Here is a 10,248-nt window from a genome sequence, read left to right as displayed (position 1 = left end):
GAGGGATACGTCCTGAAGAGCGCACCTGGATCCCCCGCTCCTTCATCTTAGACCCTCTCTCTGAGACTCCCATCGTGACAATCCGGACAAGCCTGGCGGTTTGCCTGGAGGTTCATGTTGAGGGAGCACAGTACTCTCACGGTCCCAACTGTTAATACCCCATATTCTCCTAATTCCCTTTGATTGCGACACACCTGAGTCTCATGTAAACCTGAAGCATAAATATGCCGGTTTTGCATCCACTCATCGGCAGATCATTGTTTTAGCCAGCGTGGTAATTCACGTTCCCGGCCGCTTAGGATTGTGTATTCAAGTTTTACTTCAGTACCGGGTTTTACCTGTGCAACTCTGTCTCTTCGTGTCAAGCTAAGTATTGCCTGCCGCATGCTTTTCCATTCACCGTTCAGCTCAGCAACGCTCCGTGTCAAGATTAGTTTTGCCTGCCTCCAGCTTTTCCGTTCACCCTCCTGTTTGCCGTTCAGCCCCAGCCAAGCTTATGCTCTCGTCTGCATCCTAACTCTATCTCCGTGCCAGTGTCCTGCGTTTGGGATCGCCCGTTCCTTGCCACAGTCCGACACATATCCACAGGCCACGTCAAGTCTTTTTATTTTCATGGAGCAATCTTTCTCTGAGCCCATTATCTGTGATTCCACAAACTATTTTGTTCCCATCTAGTAAGTCTGTCAAATCGCCAAACTCACAGGACTTATTCAGTGTGTGAAGCCCAGCTAAGTATTGGTCTCAACTAACAACTTGTTTCTGCTCACAGGAGAAAAGGTTATATCTCTCATTTGTGATGTTTTTAGTTGGAACAAAATACACCTCAAATTCTGTAAAGGCTGTGACCGCAATTTGAAAGCTCCTTTAGATATCCAAAGCATCTTTGCCAATTACATGTAGAAAGATAGACACTTTCAAAAGCAGGAGCTCCCGCTTTTTATGCCTCACGGAGTGAAGGTGCTCAGTGAAGCCACCTCCCAATCTACATTGCATCTCACCAATATAACAGAGGCCACACTGGAAGCACCACATACAGTATATGACACAAGCACATTCGCTGGTGAAGTGCACCCTGGCCTGTAAGGACTCTTTAGTGCCCTGAATTGTAGTGACAGAGGAGGTGTAGGGGGATGTGTGGCAATTGTTCAGCGGCAAGGAAAAGTATCAGGAGGGAGATCAGCGGTGTGGGACGAGCAGACAATGGAGTCACGGAAAACACTTCGACAAGGTCCTTTCTTCTGTCCGACACGGGTGGAATCTCCTGAAGGCCTCCCATTTCACTACAGCTTCCCATTCGCATTGCCACATGTGAATCTCCTTTGCAAGCGCAAACTTTCCTCCACCCACTGTAAGCCCAAAATGATGGCTGTCAATTCTGCTGAGTCTGCTAGTGAATGGGTAGTAAGTCATTTCTTTATCGTTACCTATAATCTGGGCACAAAAACAGCCACAACAACTTTTCCAGTTAAATTATCCTTTGATCCACTTGTACAAATGGTTCACCCATCATAATAATTGTGCTTAATATATGATCAAACAACAGACTCTCAGGCAAAACAGAATACTTAGACGTTACTAAGTCATGTAAGCTAAAATCAGCTAAAGGCTTTGGAACAACCGAGATGGGGTTACGGAGAAAGTTTTGCGGACAGAGGAGTGAGCCGGGAGCAGAGTGAAGGCTTAAGGGCTTTGGCTCAACGGGCTTAGGCAGAAACGGGCGAGGCAAGGTAGGTTTAGGTTTCAGTTTTTCCTGTTATTTGAGGAAAGGGGGAAGTATGAGTGTGAGCAAACACGAGGAAATCTGCAGATGCTGGAAATTAAAACAACACACACAAAATGCTGCTGGAACACAGCAGGTCATGCAGCATCTATAGGAAAAAGCACTGTCGACGTTTCGGGCCGAGACCCTTCGTCAGTATGAGTGTGAGGGCAGCTTGTTGTTCTCGGTGTCGGATGTGGGAGATCCTGGAGTCTCCCAGTCTCCCGGACGTCCACATCTGCGCCAGGTGCGCCGAGCTGCAGCTCCTAAGGGACCGTGTTAGGGAACTGGAGCTGCAGCTCGATGACCTTCGTCTGGTCAGGGAGAGTGAGGAGTTGATAGAGAGGAGTTAGAGGCAGGTGGTCACACCGGGGCCACAGGAGGCAGACAGGTGGGTCGCGGTTAGGAGGGGTAAGGGGAAGAGTCAGGTACTAGAAAGTACCCCAGTGGCTGTACCCTTGACAATTAGTACTCCTGTTTGAGTACTGTTGGGGGTGACAGCCTACCTGGGAGAAGCAACAGTGGCCGTGCCTCTGGCACAGAGTCCGGCCCTGTAGCTCAGAAGGGTAGGGAAAGGAAGAGGAAGGCAGCAGTAATAGGGGACTCGATAGTTAGGAGGTCAGATAGGCGTTTCTGTGGACGCAATCAGAAGACCCGGATGGTAGTTTGCCTCCCTGGTGCCAGGGTCTGGGATGTTTCTGCTCGCGTCCAAGATATCCTGAAGTGGGAGGGTGAGGAGCAAGAGGTCGTGGTACATGTAGGCACCAATGACAAAGGTAGGAAAAGGGAAGAGGTCCTGTAAGGAGAATATAGGGAGTTAGGAAGGCAGTTGAGAAGAAGAACCACAAAGATAGTAATCTCGGCAGTAATTCCCATTCATTGAGAGTAGGAATGAAATGAGGTGGAGGATAAATGCGTGGCTGAGGGTTTGGAGCAGGGGGCAGAGATTCAAGTTTCTGGATCACTGGGACCTCTTTTGGGGCAGGTGTGACCTGTACAAAAAGGACGGGTTACACTTGAATCCTAGGGGGACCAACATCCTGGCGGGAAGGTTTAATAGAGCTGGAAGGGAGGGTTTAAACTAATTTGGCTGGGGAATGGGAACCGGAATGATGGAGCGGAGGAGAGGGAAAACAGAAATAGATCTAAGGTAGTAAGCAGTACGGATGTCAGGAAGGACAGGTAGGTGATGGAGCAAATTTGCAGCCACTGGGATGAGTTGCATTGCAATCAAAACAAAAAGTATCAAATAATGGACTTAAGGTGTTATACTTAAATGCACGCAGCATAAGGAATAAGGTGGATGATCTTGTTGTACAGTTACAGATTGGCAGGTATGATATTGCGGCCATCACTGAGACGTGGCTAAAGGATGCATGTCTCTGGGAGCTGAACATCCAAGGATACACGGTGTATCGGAATGATAGGCAGGTAAGTAGAGGGGGTGGCGTGGCTTTAATGGTAAGAAATGATATTAAATCATTAGAAAGAGTTGACATAGGATCGGAAGGTACAGAATCTTTATAGGTTGAGCTAAGAAATCGCAGGGGTAAAAGGGCCCTGATGGCAGTTATCTACAGGCCTCCAAATAACTGCAGTGGTGTGGACTACAAATTACAACAGGAAATAGAAAAGTCTTGCCAGAAGTGCAGTGTAATGATAATTGTAGGGGATTTTAACATGCAAGTGGATTGGGAAAATCAGGTTGGCACTGGATCTCAAGAGAGAGAATTTGTACAATATCTACGAGATGGCTTTTTAGAACAGCTTGTTGTTGAGCCCACTAGGGGATCGGTTGTACTGAATTGGGTATTGTGTAATGAACCAGAGGTAATTAGAGAGATGGAAGTGAAGGAACCCTTAGGAGGCAGTGATCACAACATGATTGAGTTCACAGTGAAATTTGAGAAAGAGAAGCCGAAATCCGATGTGTCGGTATTTCAGTGGAGTTAAGCAAATTACAGTGGCATGAGAGAGGAACTGGCCAAGGTTGACTGGAAAAGGACACGAGCGGGAAGGACGGCAGAGCAGTAGTGGTTGGAGTTTATGCGAGAAGTGAGGAAGGTGCAAGATAGATATATTCCAAAGAAAAAGAAATTTTCGAATGGAAAACAAATGCAACCGTGGCTGACAAGAGAAGTCAAAGCCAAAGTAAAAGCAAAGCAGAGGGCATACAAGAAAGCAAAACTTAGTGGGAAGACAGAGGATTGGGAAGTTTTTAAAAGCTTAAAAAAGGAAACTAAGAAGGTCATTAAGAGGGAAAAGATGAACTATGAGAGGAAGCTAGCAAATAATATCAGGATACTAAAAGCTTTTTCAAATATATAAAGAGTAAAAGACAGGTGAGAGTAGATATGGGACCATTAAAAATGATGCTGGAGAAATTGTAATGGGAGATAAGGAGATGTTGGAGGAACTGAACGAGTATTTTGCATCAGTCTTCACTGAGGAAGACTTCAGCAATATACCGGACATTCAATTGTGTCAGGGAAGAGAAATATGCGCAGTCACAGTTACGACAGAGAAAGTACTCAGGAAGCTGAACAGTCTAACGGTAGATAAATCTCCTGGACCAGATAGAATGCACCCTCATGTTCTGAAGGAAGTAGCAGTGGAGATTGCGGAGGCATTAGCAATGATCTTTCAAAAGTCGATAGATTCTGGCCTGGTTCCGGAGGACTGGAAGATTGCAAATGTCACTCCGCTATTTAAGAAGGAGGCAAGGAAGCAAAAAGGAAATTATAGACCTGTTAGCTTGACATCGGTGGTTGGGAAGTTGTTGGAGTCGATTGTCAAGGATGAGGTTACGGAGTACCTGGAGGCATATGACAAGATAGGCAGAGCTCAGCATGGTTTCCTTAAATGAAAATCCTGCCTGACAAACCTAGTGCAATTTCTTGAGGAAATTACAAGTAGGCTGGACAAGGGAGATGTAGTGGATGTTGTAATTTGGATTTTCAGAAGGTCTTTGACAAGATGCCGCACATGAGGCTGCTAAACAAGGTAAGAAACCATGGAATGACAGGAATGTTACATACGTGGATAGAACGTTGGTTGATTGGCAGGAAACAGAGAGTGGGAATAAAGGGAACCCATTCTGGTTGGCTGCTGGTTACCAGTGGCGTTCCACAGGGGTCCATGTTGGGGCCGCTTCTTTTTACGTTGTGTATCAACGATTTGGATTATCGAATAGATGGCTTTGTGGCTAAGTTTGCTGATGATACAAAGATAGGTGGAGAGGCCGTTAGTGCTGTGTAAACAAAGAGTCTGCAGAGAGACTTGGATAGATTGGGGGAATGGGTAAAGAAGTGGCAAATGTATTACAAAGTCAGAAAGTGTACGGTCATGCACTCTGGTAGAAGAAAAAAAACGGGCAGACTATTATTTAAATGGGGAGACAATTCAAAGTTCTGAAATGCAACGGGACTTGAGAGTCCTCGTGCAGGATACCCTCAAGGTTAACCTCCAGGTTGAGTTGGTGGTGAAGAAGGCAAATGCAATATTGGCATTCATTTCTAGAGGGATAGAGTATAGGAGCAGGGATGTGATGTTGAGACTTTATAAGGCACTGGTAAGACCTCACTTGGAATACTGTGTGCAGTTTTGGGCGCCTTATTTAAGAAAGGATGTGCTGACATTGAAGTGGGTTCAGAGAAGATTCACTAAAATGATTCCGGGAATGAGAGGATTAACATATGAGGAACGTTTGACCACTCTTGGACTGTACTCCTTGGAGTTTAGAAGAATGAGGGGGGGCCTCATAGAAACATTTCGAATGTTGAAAGGAATGGACAGAGTGGATGTGGCAAAGTTGTTTCCCATGGTGGGGGAGTCCAGTACGAGAGGACATGACTTGACCATTCAGAACGGAATGCGAAAAAGTTTTTTTTTAGCCAGAGAGTGGTGAATCTGTGGAATTTGTTGCCACAGGCGGCAGTGGAGGCCGGGTCATTGGGTGTAGTTAAGGCAGAGATTGATAGGTGTCTGAGTAGTCAGGGCATCAAAGGTTATGGTGAGAAGGCGGGGGAATGGGACTAAAGGGGAGATTGGATCAGCTCATGATGAAATGGCGGAGCTGACTCGATGGGCCGAATGGCCGACTTCTGCTCCTTTGTCTTATGGTCTTATGGTCTAAGCTGTGCGGTGAAAAAGGCACAACAGCGCCTCTTTCAACTGAGACGGTTGAGGAAGTTTGGTATGGGCTTCCAAATCCTAAGAACTTTCTATAAGGTCACAATTGAGAGCATCCTGACTGGCTGCCTCACTGCCTGGTGTGGGAACTGTACTTCCCTTCATCGCAGGATTCAGCAGAGAGTGGTGCGGACAGCCCAGCGTACTTCCAATGAGTCAGGAAATTTACAAAGACAGATGTGTAAAAAAGGGTCCGCAGGATCATTGGGCACCCGAGTCACCCCGATACCAGCTGCTACTATCGGGGCAACGCCACCACAGGACCAACAGGTTCTGGGACAGCTTCTTCCACCAGGAATCAGAGTGATTAACTCTCGCTGATTTGAGTGTATTTCTATGTTACATTGACTGTTCTGCTTATTATAAATTACTATGATTGCACATTTAGACGGAGGCGTAACGTAAACATTTTTACTCCACATGTATGTGATGTAAGAAATAAAGTCAGTTCAGTCCATCTTTCTGCAACAGATCGTAGTTCAATAGTCTCTGCAATATTGTTTCGTACATTATTATTGCACATTGGTAATGTATTATTGTGTATCATATTATTCTTACTTTATTTTTAGTAAAGTCTACTAAATTACTAATTAGTTTATTTTTAGAACCTGGTGGCATGGTGCGAAGACAATAACCTATCCCTCAACGTCAGCAAGACGAAGGAATTGGTTGTTGACTTCAGAAGGAGTAGCGGACCGCACGATCCCATCTGCATCGGTGGTGCGCAGGTGGAACAGGTCAAAAGCTTTAAGTTCCTCGGGGTGAATATCACAAGTGACCTGATTTGGTCTAACCAAGCAGAGTCCACTGCCAAGAAGGTCCACCAGCGCCTTTACTTCCTGAGAAAGCTGAAGAAATTTGACCTGTCCCCTAAAACCCTCACTAATTTTTATAGGTACACCGTAGAAAGCATACTTCTAGGGTGCATCACAACCTGGTATGGAAGTTGTCCTGTCCAAGACCAGAAGAAGCTGCAGAAGATCGTGAACACAGCCCAGCACATCACACAAACCAATCTTCCAACATTGGACTCACTTTACACCGCATGCTGTCGGAGCAGTGCTGCCAGGATAATCAAGGACACGACCCACCCAGCCAACACACTTTTTATCCCTCTTCCCTCCTGGAGAAGGTTCAGGAGCATGAAGATTCGTACGGCCAGATTTGAGAACAGCTTCTTTCCAACTGTGATAAGACTGCTGAACAGACACAAGGAAATCTGCAGATGCTGGAAATTCAAGCAACACACACAAAATGCTGGTGGAACACAGCAGGCCAGGCAGCATCTATAGGAGAAGCACTGTCAACGTTTCGGGCTGAGGCCCTTCGTCAGGACTAACTGAAAGGAAAGATACTAAGAGATTTGAAAGTAGGAGGGGGAGGGGGGAATGCGAAATGGTAGGAGAAGACCAGAGTGGGTGAGGTGAAGCTCCACCCCACTGGGTTTACTCTTGGGAAACATCTCCCGCACCTCTTCGGAAAACACCCTCTCAGATACATAATGGTCAACTATGGCTCTCTGTATCTCCGACTTCCTCATTGTCGGTTTCACCCTCATAAGTTTCAACCGTTGCACAATATTAAACAATTCCAACTTTCTGGCATCCTCTAATGCCTCTGAAGTTGGTTCCCTTAAAAACTTGTCAATCTCCATTTCTGCTGTTTTCCTTTCTGGTTTCCCACACAACTAGATCAGATAAGGGAATTTACCCCGATCAATTTAACAACCAATTGGGCGGCTGTTCAAAATCCCAATTCGAGGTCCCAATTGAAATTCAAATCTCGAGAGGAGGCCCAATTTGAAATTCAAATCCCGAGACGAGCCCCCAATTTGTCACGTACACCATGACCGGGTTACCAAACCAGCAGAAATGGAATGATACGTTGGAGTCTGGTGGTACTGTAACTAAAAGTGTTTACTAGTAAATCGAATAATATAATTCCAAAAAAAAATGTTAATATACATATAAAACGGGTTAGCAATGATAAATACAGAAGTGTAGGAACAAGAATCAGAACCAAACTCTGTCGTAGTCTAGGGGGTAAATGAATAGTCTTAAGATAATGCAGAGTTCAGTTCAGTTCAGTTTAAATTGAGGTAGTTGATTTTGTGTCGTTGCAGAGGGAGAGAGAGAGAGTGAGCAAGATGTGAGCAGCTGCAGCAGGCAAACCTTCCGTTGTCTTCTTGTTCCGTTGTACTGTTGTGGTCATTCAGTTATGATCCCTCCATTCTCGGCCAGACCGTTCTTCCGTAGCGGACACGTCGCTCTGGCGTGAGTGGACACACACACAAGCCCTCACCGGTCCTGCCATCACACTGTGAGCTTTGTGACCGATCTCCTGATTCGATCCTCCAAGCCCCCACCTTCCTGTGGGTGCACAACACTCGATCAGTGTCCAAGGGCGTGTCTCCCTGCGTCTTAGCAGACCCGTCTTTTATCTCCCCTGCCAAGGGTACCAGCCATCAATCAACTGACCATGTCCATGTCCATCAAACTGGCCACTCCCTCCTGTCTCAGCAGGCACCTGGCATCACTCTGCTGTGTCAGCAAGGATTCACACAAGCAGGCAAAGTCCTCGAAAGTAAAGTCAACAATCAGCACAGAAGCCATAATTTTAAATCCTTGTGTCTCTCTCATTATCAGCATGTGTAGCATGGCGCCTCTCCCCCTCTTTATCTCTCTCTCCCGTTAGCAGCATAGTTCACGGGATCAACTCTGGACCCCATCTCCCCATGGTTTCCTCATCACACATAACAGGTAGGAGGTAGAAACGGGAAGTGTGGGGTGTGGGAACTATGAGGTTGGTTGCAGTGGATGGGAGATCCCCAGAGCTGATATGGTTGGTGATAGTATCGGAGACAGTGGCCTGGTGCTCCTTAGTGGGGTCATGATCAAGGGGTAAATAAGAGGAGGTATTCGAGAGTTGTCGCCGTGCCTCGGCCAGGTAGAGGTCAGTACGCCAGACAACAACAGCTCCCCCCTTATCAGCAGGTTTTACAGTGAGGTTGGGATTGGTGCGGAGGGAGCGGAGAGCAGAGCGTTCAGAAGGAGTGAGGTTGGAATTGGAACAGGGTGTGGTGAAGTCGAGACGGTTGATGTCCCGTCGTCAATTAGCAATAAAGAGATCCAGAGCATCCCTTGTCCTCACCTACCACCCCACCAGCCTCCAGGTCCAACATATAATTCTCCGTAACGTCCACCACCTACGCACTACCAAGCACATCTTTCCCTCCCCCCTTCTTTCTGCTTTCTGCAGGGATCGCTCCCTACGTGACTGGTTGGAGGAACAACACCTTATATACAGGCTGGGTAGCCTCCAACCTGATGGCATGAACATTGACTTCTCTAACTTCCGTTAATGCCCCTCCTCCCCTTCTTACCCCATCCCTGACATATTTAGTTGTTTTTTTCTCTCTCTCTGCCTCTCACCATCTCCCTCTGGTGCTCCCCTCCCCCTTTCTTTCTCCCTAGGTCTCCCGTCCCATGATCCTTTCCCTTCTCCAGCTCTGTATCCCTTTAGCCAATCACCTTTCCAGCTCTTAGCTTCATCCCACCCCCTCTGGTCTTCTCCTATCATTTCGCATTTCCCCTCCCCCTCCTACTTGCAAATCTCTTAGTAACTTTCTTTTCAGTTAGTCCTGACGAAGGGTCCCGGCCCGAAACGTCGACAGTGCTTCTCCTATAGATGCTGCCTGGCCTGCTGTGTTCCACCAGCATTTTGTGTGTGCTGCTGAATAGATCCTGACCCGGATCTGGGCTGTACCTTCCAAATATCCGGACCTGACTTGCACTACCTTACTTTCCCTTTTCTATTTTCTAATTATGATTTATAATTTAATTTTTTATTATATTTAATTCGATTTGTACTTCAGGGAGCGCGAAGCGCAGACTCAAATATCGCTGTGATGATTGTACGCTCTGGTATCAATTGTTTGGTGACAATAAAGTAAAGTAAATAAGTAAGTAAGTCTGCACACTACTAAGTGTGATTTTAAATATTGCTGCTGTAACCTAAGAATTTCACACTCGGGATCAATAAATTATTTATATTGTTATTATTATTCTCCAGCCCTAGATCTCTTTCACCAATCAACTTCACAGCTCTTGACTTTACTCCTCCCCCTCTCCCGTTTTCACCTATCACCTCATCTCCCCCTACATTATAACTCCCTCCCTTCCTTTCCAGACCTGAAGAAGGATTCGGTCTGAAACGCCAACTGTTCACTCCTCTCCATAGTTGCTACCTGCCCCCGTGAGTTCCTCCAGCATTTTGCAGGTGTTACTTTGGATTTCCGC

This window comes from Hemitrygon akajei, chromosome 9 (genome assembly GCF_048418815.1).
Source record: "Hemitrygon akajei chromosome 9, sHemAka1.3, whole genome shotgun sequence".
Lineage (NCBI taxonomy): Eukaryota > Metazoa > Chordata > Chondrichthyes > Myliobatiformes > Dasyatidae > Hemitrygon > Hemitrygon akajei.
Note: the sequence above shows the minus strand (reverse complement) of the source record.